This window comes from Mirounga leonina, unplaced genomic scaffold (assembly GCF_011800145.1).
Source record: "Mirounga leonina isolate KUSES-001 unplaced genomic scaffold, KU_Mleo_1.0 Mir_179, whole genome shotgun sequence".
NCBI classification, from domain to species: domain Eukaryota; kingdom Metazoa; phylum Chordata; class Mammalia; order Carnivora; family Phocidae; genus Mirounga; species Mirounga leonina.
The window spans coordinates 7,767,620-7,783,665 of record NW_023270466.1 but is presented as its reverse complement, the minus strand read 5'-3'; the positions used below and the strand labels follow the sequence as shown (position 1 = coordinate 7,783,665).

The window sequence follows — 16,046 nt, the reverse complement described above, 5'->3', positions numbered from 1 at the left end:
GCTGCATGAGGCAGACTGGGCGTTCCATCTGTTTTCTCTTGGGAGTGGTCCTGATGCTTCCCATGTCCACTGTGAGGCATGTGACAGCTGTGCCTCAGGGAACAACACTGCTGTGAGCCAGGTAGTAACATCAGAGACTCTGCCAGAAATGAGTGTGGGCCTCTGTGAACTCTGAGTCAACACCTATGCATGGGAGCCCCTGTACTGGCAACTGCAGACCTCCCAAGATCCACAAACTCTGCATGACCTAAACAAGAATCATGATACACCTCTACAAACTCCGTCTCTCTGTGTTTCCTGTCCCAGTCACTGACACCACCATCCATCAAGAAACATGGAAATCTCTCTTGGGTCTCCTCCCTTGCCCCTGAGGAACCCGTCAAGTTCAGCCATTTGCTCCCCAAATCTTCTCAAATCTATCCATTTGTCTCCATACCTAATGCCCTAGTTCAAGTGGCACCCAATGTCCCTCCTGAAGAACTCTGACACCTTCCTAACTGCTCAGCCTCGTCTGTGGCTCCTCCACCTGCTCTCCACCCCAGTCCAGGGTGATTTTTTAAAACACAAATACATCACTGCCCTGATGAAAGCCCTCCACAAACTCCCACTGGTTTCAGGACATCAATATCCAGGTTTGATGTGGCCTCTGCCTGCAACTCCAGCTTCATCTTGGGCCACACACCACCCCCCGAATCTTGACAAACAAGTCCTGCTGGCTTTGTTCGCATCCATGCTCCTTCCCACTAGACATTTCTCCCTGCTATCCCCTCTGCCTGCAGCAGGACCTTCTCAACAGCACCCCCCTTTATTTTATTACGGTAAAATAGACACAACATAAAACATACCATTTTAAGTATGGTATTAAATACATTCATGTTGTCATGCAAAAATGCAGAACATGTCACTAGTTTGCATGTCACTCTCGTACAGGGACTATGATCATCTTCTCTGTATTGTTCCAATTTTAGTCTGTGCCACCGAAGTGAGTAGTCATCTTCTTTTCACTATAAAGTCCCTGACTCATCCTGCAGATCTTAGCTTCAACTCACTTATTCAGGGAAGTCTTCCAAGACCAGGCCCATCCCCTGTCAGATAACCCCTTGACTGCACAGTACCCAGCATGAGTGACATGAGCTCCAGAGGGCAGCACTCAGGACCTAGAGGAGGTAGGCACACAGTAGCTCAGTGCATCCTAGTTAAATGAATAAGTGAATGAATGAATGAATGAAGAAATGCAATTCTACCCACAGTAAAGACCACCTTGGCATTATTGTAGAAAGCCATGTAGTTCTACATTGTCTTGAACTCCATTCCAGTATAGGATCTTGGCTTCATCTTTGGAAAACTAAACCAATAGTGAGATAATTTTTTTAACTTTTCTCAAAGAGAAAAATTGCAATTCAGACTTTACCTTTCATAAAAGAAAACATCTGATAGTCTCTAAATCGTGTGTTTTCCTTTAATTCTATTTATCAAGATTTCAAAAGTATTGAATCTAAACTCAGAGCCCTGCAGCAGTTTATAATTTCTAAAAACTAATGTAGAGTAGAGCTTATTTTGCATAAGCCTGCAAGACAGTAAGCATGATCCTGCCCCACAACATCTGCACAGAAGTCTCTATCATCCATCAGGGCTACTAGTGAGGTCTGGAGATGGCTTTCCTTGGAACCTGAGGTTGTCTGCCCCCACCATGAAAAGCTTGTCATGCTCACCTCCAGGAAACCCTGCTATGGGCCAGAAATAGCAGATCTAGGCTTTCATGGGACCAAGGTCTCCAACCCTGAGTTACAGCTAGAACAGCTGACACTCACATTACCCTTCACACTTTATGTGTTATTCCTAACAGCAGGAGCTAGGGATCAACATCATCATCAACAACAGTATCCTAATTTTATAGATGAGGGGAAAACATTCAGAGGTCAGGCAGCTGGCCCAAGATCTCTCAGCTGGAGCTGGACCAGATTTGGCATCTAGTTTTGATGTCAAAACCCTTGCTTGCTCTTTCCATTTCTTTTTGCTCCATACAACATTAACTGCTGCATTTTTAGAGGCAACTTCTATTATAATGGTGTTCTTGAAATGGTATAAATAAAGATTCTCTGGCCAGTGTGCACATGGGCAAAGCCCTAGAAAGTAGAAAGAAATGTGGCCTATGTTATAAGACCCTCTATTTTTTTTTTAAGATTTATCCATCCACTCAGAGAGGGAGGGAGAAAAAGAGAGAGAGCATGAGGAGGAAGGGGCCACAGGAGAGAATCTTCAAACAAACTTCCCACTGAGCTGGGAGCCCAACTCAGGGTTCCATCCCACAACCCATGAGATCACAACCTGAGCCGAAAGCAAAAAGTGAACACTTAACCAACTGAGCCAGGGGAAATTCTTACATATCCATGTCAAGGTGCCCCTATAAGGCCCTTTAATATGACTGAACACTTAACACTAATAGCACCCTGTGGTTATTCAGTGTGTGTTGACTCACTGACTGATGAAAAGTCTGAAAGGAGGTATCACATGATGACCAAGATAGTCTGGTAACACACAAAACCCTTTTTTAGGGGCCTATGAGTTGTCCTCCAGGCTCTGCCTCCACTGTAGAGAATGTCCTTGTGCAGACACAGGCTGGGAGCTGGTTCCTGTCCTGGATATCTGCAGTTTCACTTTATCTTGGGGGAAAAGTTAGAATGCTCTCTGCCTCTAAGCACAGTAGCTTGTAAGCAGGTCCCCCGGGTTTCCTCTAAATCCTGTCTGTCCCCACTCTCTTCATGGAGAACGTGGTGAAGAGCACACTAATCTCTTGGATCAAAGCAAGAATAAAATGCATAACACTCCCACTGCAAGATCAGAGTGTGCTTAGATAACCCCATGGGCTCTTGGCTGAGGAGGTGATGAGAGAGAGGCGCCTGTCCTGAGGTCACAGACTGAAACCTTCTGACACCTCTCCCCTTGCCACCACCACCCCTGTCCAGCCTTGGCCCCACTGAACCAAAGATTCCAGTGACCAAAAATGTCCCTCAGTCTGGCATCTCCTATCTCCCCATTAAGTTTTCCTTTTTTTTGTATCTACAAATCTGCCTTTCATCACCTCTGCCGAGTGTTCTCAGCACCACACTCCCTGTGACCCTCACCTCCTCTTCCCTTGGCCACAGCTCATTTCTTTTCGTGTCGACCATCAAAACTCCAACTAGAGCAGAATATAGGTGACGTAGTTTTATTAACACAGCAATGTGTACTTACATCCATCCAAACTTTATTATTTACCTTCATCTTATGTTTTCCAAAGCTCCTTTAACAAAGAAATCTTTCCAGGGTTCCTTCATCTTACTTCAGTGGTATCACCTTCCACTTAATTCTGAAAGTACTTCAAATGGGGGGGGGGGCAAAGGGAGGTGTTTTATATTATTTTCATGATTTTTAAAATTACTGTCACTATCATTATTATTATTAAGCATTAATTCCCACTGTGATTCTTACTTATAAAATTCTCTCCTGACATAAAAAATTTCTGCTTTCATATTTCTTGAAATTAATGGTTTTATGGTTGAATCTTAACTTTGTCAGCTTAAGAGTAATTTCCACTGAACTGCATATTACCATCCATACCTGCTCATTTTCCCCCTAAGGTGTGTGTTTTGTTAAAAGGACACACTGTGTGTGTAAAAGGCATCAAGAACATGCCTGTGGTCAAGACATGCTTGTTCAGGTATTTATTCCTATTCTTTAACTTTTCCTTGCTTTTCAGAGAAAACTGATACTCTGAGAAAACCACAAGTAATTGTAGGGAAATACTAATGATCTTTTGAGGGGAAATTCTTACACATCCATTATCAAGTGCTTACTTGTTTCTAGTACTTATAGTTTAAATCACTTAAAATTATTCATTATCATGAATTTTGAAGGGCTCATTTAACAAACTTACTGTTGAAATTATGGACTGAATGGAAAAGCCGCAGAAAAGGTATTGAAGACTGGCACACTGAGTTGGAAACATCTGTGCTGCTTTCTTTCCACTAATACTGAAAGGACTAATCTGAAGAAGTCCTGGGGCTGCAAATTATGGCATTTTGTTGAGAATTAGGTTTCTTAGTTTACTGAAAGCTAAAAGGATTGCCACACACTGCTATGTGTGATCATTTAGTGTGTGTAGAAGGATTTATGCCTTGTAACAATAACAACAAGCTGTAAATAGTTCTGAAAGCTGAAGGTTGAGGGGCCCATAAGCACAGGAAGTTGGCTAGGGAAGCAGCTGTTGTGATGGGGACACTGTCCTAACCAGACATTTATCATTGTGTAAGTACCAACCTGACTTCTTGGTGCTTCAAAAGTATAAACAAGAAGATGATTTATAGGGCGCCTGGGTGGCTCAGTTGGTTAAGCAACTGCCTTCGGCTCAGGTCATGATCCTGGAGTCCCTGGATCGAGTCCCGCATCGGGCTCCCTGCTCGGCAGGGAGTCTGCTTCTTCCTCCAACCCTCCCCTCTTTCATGCTCTCTCTCAGTCTCTCTCTCTCAAATAAAAAAAAAAATCTTTAAAAAAAAAAAGAAGATGATTTATAGGGACTTGAAATCTAATTTATAAGAACAAACTTAGTATAATGAGATCAACATGCAATTGCTTAGAGACTAAGAACTGTTCCTGGAGAGGAAGCAGTTTCCTTCCACTTCTTTCTCACCCTGTCACTTTGACAAGAGGGGTCCTCAATATTTATGCCATGGTTTGCTACCATGGAAAAATTCCCCGAAAGCAACTTTAGTATGATTCTCTCATTCTTGCTCTAGTTTGTTCTGTTACCCACCATGGCTATAAAAAACCTATTCTGAATATGTAGAGAATTTGTATTCATCTGGAGTCCAAAAGTGGGACGAGGCAACTAGAATTTTTTTTATTTAAATTTTGTTAGTTAGGGTGCCTGGGTGGCTCAGTTGGTTGGGTGTCTGCCTTTGACTCAGACCCCAGGCTCTTAGGATAGAGCCCCGCATTGGGCTCTCTGCTTGGCGAGGAGCCTGCTTCTCCCTCTCCCTCTACCTGCTGCTCTGCCTACTTGTGCTCTCTCTCTCTCTCTCTGTCAAATAAATAAATAAATAAATAAATAAATAAATAAATAAAATCTTTTTAAAAATAAATAAATTGTATTAGTTAACATACAGTGTAATATTGGTCTCTGGAGTAGATTTCAGTGATTCATCACTTACATACAACACCCAGTGCTCATCACAACAAGTTCCCTCCTTAATACCCATCACCCACCTAGCCCATTCCCCATCCACCTCCTTCCATCAACCTTCAGTTTGTTCTCTATCATTAAGAGTCACTTATGGGCTTGTTTCTCTCCTTTTTTTTCTTTTTCCCCTTCCCATATGTTCATCTGTTTTCTTTCTTAAATTCCACATTGAGTGAGATCATATGGTATTTGTTTTTCTCTAAATGACTTACTTCAGTTAGCTTAATACATTCTAGCTCCATCCACATCGTTGCAAATGGCAAGATTTCATTCTTTTTGTTGGCTGAGTAATATTCCAGTGTGTGTGTGCGCGCGCGCGCGTGTGTGTGTGCGTGTGTGTGTGCGCACCATATCTTCTTTATCCATTCATCAGTCGATGGATATTTGGGGTCTCTCCATAGTTTAGTTATTGTTGGTAATGCTGCTATAAACATCAGGGTGCATGTACACCTTTGAATCAGTATTTTTTTTAAAGATTTTATTTATTTATTTGACAGAGAGAGACACAGTGAGAGAGGGAACACAAGCAGGGGGAGTGGGAGAGGGAGAAGCAGGCTTCCCACAGAGCAGGGAGCCCGACATGGTGCTCAATCCCAGGACCCTGGGATCATGACCTGAGCCAAAGGCAGACGCTTAATGACTGAGACACCCAGGCACCCCTGAATCAGTATTTTTGTATCCTTTGGGTAAATACCTAGTAGTACAAATGCTGAATCATAGAGTAGTTCTATTTTTAACTTTTTGAGGAACCTCCATACCGTTTTCCAGAGTGGCTGCACCAGTTTGCATTCCCACCAACAGTGCAAGAGTGTTCCCCTTTCTCTACATCTTCACCAATACCTGTTGTTTCTCATGTTGTTAATTTTAGCCCGTTCTGACAGGTGTGAGGTGGTATCTCATCATGGTTTTTGATTTGTATTTCCCTGATGATGAGTGATGTTGAGAATCTTTTCATGTGTCTGTTAGCCATCTGGATGTCTTCTTTGGAAAAGTGTCTATTCAGAGACAACTAGAAATTTAATAACATAGTATTACTTGCACATTTTACTATCAGACCTAGATATGTTCTAATTTAAATAATGCCTTATACACAGCACTCAACACTGGTTTTCCAGATTAGAACATAAGATATAAAGAACCTCAAACATTTCAATCATTTATAGTTGGGTGAACTATACTACTCAAATATAACCACTAACCCTGGAGACAGATATTATCTATTGCTGTATAACAAATTACCCCAAAATTTATTGGTTTAAAACAACAATAAACATTAATATCTCTTGCAATTTTGTGGGAGCAGTTTAATCAAGTGGTCCTGGCTCCAGATCTTTCACAAGGTTATAATCAAAATGCAGGTCAGGGCAGATCTGATGGTTTGATAGGCTGGAGTCATCATGTCCAGTCCACATTATGGTGGCGAGGCATTAAGCTCCATATATTGAAGGGAGGAGTGTCAAATAATTTGCAGGTATGCTTTTAAAGTATACATGGTTATAAATAAATGTAAATTATTTTTAAATCCTTATAGCTTATTTTAGGTACAATTTATATAAAATAAAATTCATAAATCTTAAGGGTACAGCTGAGTGACTTTTTACTTATCTACCTCTGTAACCACCACCTAGATCAAAATACATATCATTTTCAGCTCCATCATGTGAATTCCTTTGATTTTTTTATGTACACAATCACCATCTACAAATAAAGACATCTTTAATTCTTCCTTTTTGATTTATATTTTTCATTTCTTTTTCTTGATTTTCTGTACTATCAGGACCTCCAGTACAAGATTGAATAGAATGTGATGTGAGTGGACATCCTTGTCTTTTTCTTGACTTAGAAGGAATACATTTGATATTTCACCATGTTTATCTCTAGGTTGTTTTATAGATAACTGTTATCAGATTGAGGGATTTCCACTCCTAATTTGATTAAGCTTTGGCAGGTACAAGTGTAAATGGAATCACAACTTAGGATTTTACAACTGCCCATAGCTTTAAACATTAGTCAGGGTATATCCTTTATCTAATTTAGAGAAAAATTATGCCAGGTCTTCACATGAAAAAATATTGTGCAGGCAGTCCTCAATTTCCAAATATATTGATCTTCAAATGTACCTTTTTTTGTCAGTTCTTTGGAAATTGCAAGACTTTTTCATATGGAAGCTTAATTATGCTTGGTGCTTAATTATAGAGGTCAACTACAAAAATGTATATTGAATCTACCTTAAGTGCAAGGTATCGTCTGTGCTACTGGTGGGGGTGGCCTTGGGGTTTTGAGGAGAAATGGGAAGGAGAACAGATGAAACCCACCAGCAGCAGCAGCACGTGGGGAGGGAAGTGCTCACCACCACAGGCTCCCAGAAATGCCCCAAATTTAGATGTGGTTGACATTTGTGAATCAGCATCATGTGAATCAGAGCTCTCTGAACCCTGCCACGTGTGGTAAAGAATTTTTAAGTGTCTCAGTACACAACTTACATAGCTTTAAAAGCAATAAATTCTAAAATGAGACCATTTGAATAGCACTGACAAAATGTTCTCAAATTTATTGTCACACTTAACTCTTCAGAGCAGTCCTGTGAGGTTGACATTTTACAGAAGAGGACACCGAAGCTTAGAAACATTCAGTGACTTGCCCAAGATCTCCCAGCTTGTAAGGACTGCACCCTGGATCTGATCCAAGACTCAGGACATGCAATCTTTTTGCTGCATTCTTTTGGTAACTTTTAATATTTTTTTAATGGCTGCAGCTGGGGTGTTCATGCTTAAGGTAATTTTGCTTAGCATAAATTGAAGGAAGTGTTTTCTTTCTTTTTCTTTTTTTTAAAGATTTTATTTATTTATTTGAGAGAGAGAGAATGAGAGAGAGCACATGAGATGCGGGAGGGTCAGAGGGAGAAGCAGACTCTGTGCCGAGCAGGGAGCCCAATGCGAGACTCGATCCAGGGACTCCAGGATCATGACCTGAGCCGAAGGCAGTCGCTTAACCAACTGAGCCACCCAGGCGCCCCTGAAGGAAGTGTTTTAGATTCCCAGCTCTTGATCATAGTTCATTTAACCATTTGGTTGAACAAATAAATGAATTCTTTCCTCCTCCTCCAGCACATGTACCTTCGTCACATTTTAAGAATTCTGCTCTAGGCACCCAGGTATGAGAGTGTAACAAAGCTGATAAGAGAATAATTCTATAATTTAGCAATTACTCTAAATACAACCCACCTAATAATGAATGAAATGAATAATAATGAATGAAAATCATTCAGCATTATTATTTCACTCATGTCAGTGTATCTGTTTCCCTGTCTTGGCCCTGTTAGAACCATGACTAATTCTTCAGATAACAAGTCTCAATTTACTAATACTTCCTAATGTAGATGTTGACATCATCCTTGTTTTTCAAATTAAAAACAAAAACAAAAACACAGAACACACACAAGGACACTGTAGCACATTTTAGATGTCAGATTGACTTTCATAGTAAGTGGTAGTCTGCAGTGCTGCTCGAAGGGCTCCTTTTGATACCAGACAAGCAGGCAGTGGTGAGCCAGGTGAGGATGTCTCAGGTGTCCACGTAGAGTAAAAGTCTTGTTTACCACAGGACACTCACATGAGGAGACAGAGGAGAATGGCATCAGGGTGCAGAGGGACCTGGTGAGCTCATCACTAGGTGACCCTGAGGTTTCTGAGGTGACTGTAGATCCATCTGAAGGGCTGGTCAGAGGGTACCTGGCTGGGCTGGATGTGTGCCAGGGTAGCTGTGAGGTACAGACCCAGCAAGGAAAACAAAGGAGGCTCTCAGTGTTTACATAATAAATGGTGACCTCTAAGGAAGACAGACTCACATTTTCTCAAGGTTTTCTATTTGTATCTGATGCACTCAGTGTCAAATATGAAAGGGCATCTTTCCAAAGGCCATTAATACTAGTCTTGTTTGTCTGTAGACAAGGACTAAAGGCTCCAAAGTCATTTTGTCATTACTCCTTGGATTCTGAATGTTCGAATAGAGCTGATTCCTCTGTTTTTATTACTCTTATTCTTAAATCAATGATTGGATCATCCCATGAAACCTGAGGGTTCATAGCAAAGATTGAGTTTTCCAAAAGTTGCAGCAAGGTTTGAGTTTGGCTTTCACCTCCTTAATTTTCTGATGTTCCCTTAGGGATGAAACCAGTGATTTAAACAGTTGGTAGGTAGGATTTAGAAGGCTCTTTCAGGGCTCTAGATAGTCTGAAATCTTTTTTTTTTTCCATTTCAACTCCTCCAGACATTTATATTGAAGTGTCCCTGACGTGGCTTTTATGACTATCTATCTAGGTTTCAGACCACTCCCCTGTCTAACATGCAGTCAGGCATAAGTCACTTCCCACAGGTAGAAGGGTGACAAGTACCCCAACTCCCTATCCCGAGAGGATCAGAGGATGAACCCTAAGGAGGATTTGGTCCTTACTGGAGGTCATCACAGAAGAGTCTGTCCTTTCATCATTCTCTGACAGGTGATTTCCTGAGCTAATTACTTTCTTTTTTAAAAAATATCTCTATAAGATATCAGGAGAAATGAATTTTAGACTCTTCCACCAGGCATTTTTTCAAGTGCTTTCCAATAAAATTTTCATCGTTTATCACACTCTCATCTATTTTCAGTTTGTGGAATTCTCTGAGCTCCAGTTTACATTTCTGCATGCTCTATTTTTGTCCTTTGAGATAATGCTTTCAAAGCTTTGCCATTCTGCTGTGAGGGCTATGTCTTACTCACATCAAAAGAATTAATGCCAAGGGAGGCAAGGTTCTGATTGTTTAATTTGGAAAGGCTTGTTGTTCATTCCTCTGAAGTCCTGCTTGAGACCAGTTTATCAAGTTCCTACATGTGATTTCTTATGCCTCTTACAACTGAGTACAAAAGTAGGCGTCAGTAATCGTTTTATCAAATAAACTGACTCAGAACTTCAATAAAGACTAATACAAGTATGTTAAGACCTGAATTTTTTTCTACTCTATTACTTTGTTGTTTAATTACTAATTTATAGTTAAGGAGCAGATTAAAAAAGAGTACTATAGAGTCAGATAGTAAAGAAAGTGGTTAAACTCTGGCATGGGAAACCTCTCAATAAACATTTTAAAAGGGCACAGATTAAGACTGAATGATGCAGAGAAAAAACCACAGGCTTTGATTTTTCTCATTATTTCTCAATCTCTTTCCATTTTTTACTGTTTGGGCCTCCTTAGCAAAGGGGTTTTGTTTTGTTCTTCTCTAATTCTCACTCATCCATAATTTCACAATAGTTAAGTCAGAAGTGTCTTAAATGAGAAAAAGCTCATGTCTATTTAGATTTCTACTCACTCCACAGAACTTGAGTTTCATATAATTTGAAAGTCTTCTATTACCTACTACTCTGAGTGTTCTCTAATCGCTAATAATGGCTCACTAAATGTCAGATGTTCATCTAGTGATTTATGTTCTTGTTTCACAGATTTCCTTAATCACTTTTACATAAATCCAAGAAATAGTAAATTGAAGTATTGGATGCTTTGGAAGATTTATCATTAGTTTATAATCTTTTCTGATAAAACCTGAAGTGCTCAACCAACAGAAATGAAGCAGTATGTTTGTCACAGGACCCCGCCTTAGAAGAGGCCATATTTCCAGTGTCAGGCCAATAGATGCAAAAGAGTCCACCTACTTCCTAGAAATGAGTGCTCTGCAGCAAGAAAATGTGTTACTCTCTCAACCTTTCCTGGGGTTTCAAATACACTAGTTACAAGTAACAACATGATATCCTTTTCTGGTTTTTTTTTTTTTTTGAAGTATACTTGACATACGTCATATTGGTTTAGGTTGTACAACATAATTATTTGTCACTTGTGTATATTGTGAAATTATCACCTGGCACCATACAAAGTTATAAAAAAAATTTCTGTGATCAGAACTTTTAAGATTTATTTTCTTAGCAACTTTCAAATTTGCACTACAATAATATTAACTATAGTCACTATGGTGTACATTACCTCCCCATGACTTAATTATTTCATAGCTGGAAGTTTGTACCTCTTGACCCCCTTCACCCATTTCATCCACTCTCCCAACTCCCTTCCTTCTAGCAATATGTTTTTTTATGTGTGTCTATGAGTTTGGTTTCATTTCGTTTTGTGTGTTCATCAGTTTTGCTTTTTATGTTCCACATACAGGTAAATCATATGGTATTTGTCTTTATCTGAGTTATTTCACTTAGCATAATGCCCTCAAAGTCAATCCATGTTGCTGCAAATGACAAGATTTCATTCTTTTTTTATGGCTGAGTAGTATTCCATTGTGTGTGTGTGTGTGTGTGTATCACACCTTCTTTATCCATTCATCCATTGATGGACATTTAGGTTGTTTTCATATCTTGGCTATTGTAAATAATGCTACAGCAAACATAGGGATACATATAGCTTTTCAAATTAGTATTTTTATTTTCTTCAGATAAATACTCAGAAATGAAATTGCTGAATTGTATGGTAGTTTTGTTTTGTTTTGTTTTGTTTTAATTTTTGAGGAACCTCCATACCATTTTCCACAGTGGCTGCAACAATTTATATTCCTACCAACAGTGCAAAAGAGTTTCCTTTACATCCTCACCAACACTTGTCATTTCTTGTACTTTTGATAATAGCCATTCTGACAGGTGTGATGTGATATCTCATTGTGGTTTTGATTTGCATTTTCCTGACAATAGGGGATGTTGAGCACCTTTTCATATACCTGTTGGCTGTTTTTATATCTTTAGAAAAATGTCTACTCATGTACTTCACACCCATTTTTAATTGTTTTGTTTTTCTTTATTATTGAGCTGTATGAATTTTTTATATATTTTGGATTTAGCCCCTTAACAAATATATGGTTTGCAAATATTTTCTCTTATTTCACAGGTTGCTTTTTCATTTTCATTTTAGATGCCCAGTATGGGCATTGCAACATTGAGTCCCTGACAGACCTTCCAATCAGAATACATGTGCCTGATGTTTCAGCAACAACACAGACATCACTCATGAAATTAAATTTTCCCCAAGCCCAAACTACCTTCTAGTTTGGAAGCACCTATACCATTCATTTCTCTAGAGATATGGTTCTCAATCCTTGTGTAGGATGTTACTAAACATCCTACAATACATAAGATGGCTCCCACAACAGAGAATTATCTAACCCAGCCAGCTCTTTTAGCTGTGCAACTGCATGCTGTCCACCCAACTCTCATCCAGCGTCCACTGCCATATGCAAACTCATGGCGAAGCCCTGCAGCCAGATCAGTGCACAATGACAATGTCAATCCTCTGACTTTGGTCTTCTTCAATATTGTGTTGACTATTCTGTGTCTTTTGCCTCCCCATATAAACTTTAGAATCAGTTTGTCAATACCAACAAAATAACTTTTGAGATTTTTTATTGGGATTATATTGAATTTCTTAACCAAGTTGGGAATAACTTACATTTTGACAATATTTAGTCAACATTGAGTTCATATTCCAAACTATGAACATAGAATTTCTCTCCATTTATTTAGATTTTTCATTTCTTTATCAGTTTTTTGTTTTCCTTCAAATAAATCATATACATATTTAATTTGATTTGTACCTAAATACTTCATTTTCTTGATGCTAATGAAAATGGTGTCGTGTTTTTTTATTTCAAATTCCAGTTGTTCATTGTTAGTAAATAGAAAAGCAACTGACTTTTGTATATTAACCTTATATACTGTAACCTTGCTATAATTGCTTATTAGTTCCAGGAATGTTTTTGTCAATTCTTTCAAACTTTCTACATAAACAATCATGTCATCTGTGAACAAAGACTGTTTTATTTCTTCCTGTCCAATATGTATACATTGTATTTCCTTTCTTGTCTTACTGCTCAGTTAGGACTTTCAATACAATGTTGAATAGGAGTGATGAGAGGAGACCTCCTTGCCTTGTTCACAATCACTAAATATGATGTTATGTGTATGTTTTTGTGAAAGTTCTATATCGACTTGAGGAATTTCCCTCCATTCCTAGTTTGTTGAGAGTTTTTAATAATGAATGATTAAAATCATGATTATTAAATGATTTTTCAGCATCTGTCTATGTGATCATATAATTTCTCTTCTTTAGTCTATTGATGTGATGGATTACATTAATTAATTTTTGAATGTTGAGTCAACCTCACATACCTGGAATAAATCCCACTTGGTTGTGGTGTATAATTCTTTGAATTCCCTGTTGGATTCAATGTGCCTATATTTTGTTGAGGATTTTTGCACCTATATTAATGAGTGATATTGGTCTGTAGTTTCCCTTTCTCATAATATCTTTCTTTAGTTTTCGTAATAGGATAATGCTAGCTTTATAGAATGGATTTTTTTTAAAGATTTTATTTATTTGACAGAGAGAGAGTATGAGCAGTGGGAGCAGCAGGCAGAGGGAGAAGCAGGCTCCCCACTGACCAGGGAGCTGATGCAGGACTCGATCCTGCAACTCCAGGATCATGACCTGAACTGAAGGCAGTCACTCAACCAACTGAGCCACCCAGGCATCCACTTTATAGAATGGATTAAGAGAGTCCTCGAGGTGCTGGTGCTCTGTGGTGTTGGAATCTCATTGCTTGTCGGCCTGTGCGCACATTTGCGGACATGGCCTCAACCTACTATACCCAACAAGCAACCCGAAGCTATGGGGCCTACCCCACCCAGCCTGGGCAGGGCTATTCCCAGCAGAGCAATCAGCCCTATGGACCGCAGAGTTACAGTGGTTATGGACAGTCAGCAGACACTTCAGGCTATGGCCAGAGCAGCTATGGTTCTTCTTATGGACAGACCCAGAACAGCTATGGCACTCAGTCAGCTCCCCAGGGATATGGCTCAACCGGTGGCTAAGGTGGTAGCCAGAGTTCTCAGTCATCTTATGGGCAACAGTCCTCTTTTCCTGGCTATGGCCAGCAGCCAGCCCCTAGCAGCACCTCGGGAAGTTATGGTAGTGGTTCTCAGAGCAGCAGCTATGGGCTGCCCCAGAGTGGGGCTATGGCCAGCAGTCTGCCTATCGTGGACAGCAACAAGGCTATGGACAGCAGCAAAGCTGCTATAATCCCCCTCAAGGCTATGGACAGCAGAACCAGTACAACAGTAGCAGTGGAGGTAGCTATGGCCAAGATCAGTCCTCCATGAGTGGTGGTGGTGGCGGTTATGGCAATCAGGGCCAGAGTGGTGGTGGCGGTGGCTATGGGTGAGGCCAGCAGGACCGTGGGGGCCACGGCCGGGGTGGTGGCGGTGGTTACAACTGCGGCAGCAGTGGCTATGAACCCAGAGGTTGTGGAGGTGGCCGTGGAGGCAGAGGCGGCATGGGCAGAAGTGACCATGGTGGCTTCAATAAATTTGGTGGCCCTCGTGAGCAGGGATCACATCATGACTCTGAACAGGATAATTCAGACAACACCACCATCTTCGTGCAAGGCTTGGGTGAAAATGTTACAATTGAGTCTGTGGCTGATTACTTCAAACAGATGGGTATTATTGAGACAAATAAGAAAACAGGACAGCCCATGATTAATCTGTACACAGACAGGGAAACGGGCAAGCTGAAGGGAGAGGCAACAGTGTTGTTTGATGACCCACCTTCTGCTAAAGCAGCTACTGACTGGTTTGATGGTAAAGAATTCTCTGGGAATCCCATCAAGGTCTCATCTGTTACTCTGCGAGCAGACTTCAATCGGGATGGTGGTAATTGTGGAGGCCGAGGGCAAGGAGGACCCATTGGCCGTGGAGGCTATGGAGGTCGTGGCAGTGGTGGTGGTGGCCAGGGAGGATTCCCTAGTGGAGGAGCTGGTGGCAGCGGCCAGCAGCGAGCTGGTGACTGAAGTGTCCTAATCCTATATGTGAGAACATGAACTTCTCTTGGAGGAATGAATGCAACCAATGTAAGGCCCCTAAACCAGATGGCCAAGGAGGGGGACCAGAAGGCTCTCATATGGGGGTAACTATGGAGATGATCGTCGTGGTGGCAGAGGAGGCTATGATCGGGGCGGCTACCAAGGCCGAGGCGGGGACCATGGGAACTCCCGAGGGGGCCAGGATTGTGGGGACAGAGGTAACTTTGGCCCTGGCAAGATGGACTCCAGATGAGCACAGACAGGATCGCAAGGAGAGGCCGTATTAGCTTGGCTCCTGAGGTTCTGCAACAGCTTTTCATCTTGTACCCAGTGTTACCCTCATTATTTTGTAACCTTTCAACTCCTGATCAGCCACAGGTTTTTTGTGTAGGACTATGTAATTGTAACCATACCTCTGGTTCCCATTAAAAATCATCATTTTAGTTAAAAAAAAAAAAAGAATGGATTTAGAAATATTCCCTCTGCTTCTAGTTTCAGAAAGCAATTGTAGGGAATTGGAATCATTTCTTTCTCAAATATTTGGCACAACTCAGTGAAACCACCTAGCCTTGGTGCTTCTTGTTTTGGAATATTATGAATTATTGATTCAATTTACTTGGTAGATGCAAGCCTATGCAGATTATCTGTTTCTCCTTGTATGAGTTTTGGTAGAGTATGGCTTTCAAAGAATTGGTTTATTTCATCTAAGTTATAAAACTTATGGCTATAGAGTTTTCATAATATTCCTTTATTATCCTTTTAATGTCCATGAGATCAGTAGTGATGGTCCCTCTTTCATTTCTTACATTAGTAATTTATATTTTCTCTCTATTTTTCTTGGTTAGCCTGTATTAAGAAGTGATGGGGGGCACCTGGGTGGCTCAGTTGGTTAAGCGACTGCCTTCAGCTCAGGTCATGATCCTGGAGTCCCGGGATCGAGTCCCGCATC

General features: G+C 40.6%; 1 non-coding gene and 1 pseudogene across 1 annotated transcript; one reads left to right on the top strand and one right to left on the bottom strand.

The window, feature by feature from the left end:
* Positions 1-885: 885 nt before the first annotated feature.
* Positions 886-987, bottom strand: LOC118023380. The gene has a single exon (XR_004682787.1). It is a non-coding gene; the product is annotated as a U6 spliceosomal RNA (small nuclear RNA).
* Positions 988-13,691: 12,704 nt separating this feature from the next.
* Positions 13,692-15,384, top strand: LOC118023374 (annotated as a pseudogene).
* The last annotated feature ends 662 nt before the right edge of the window (positions 15,385-16,046 follow it).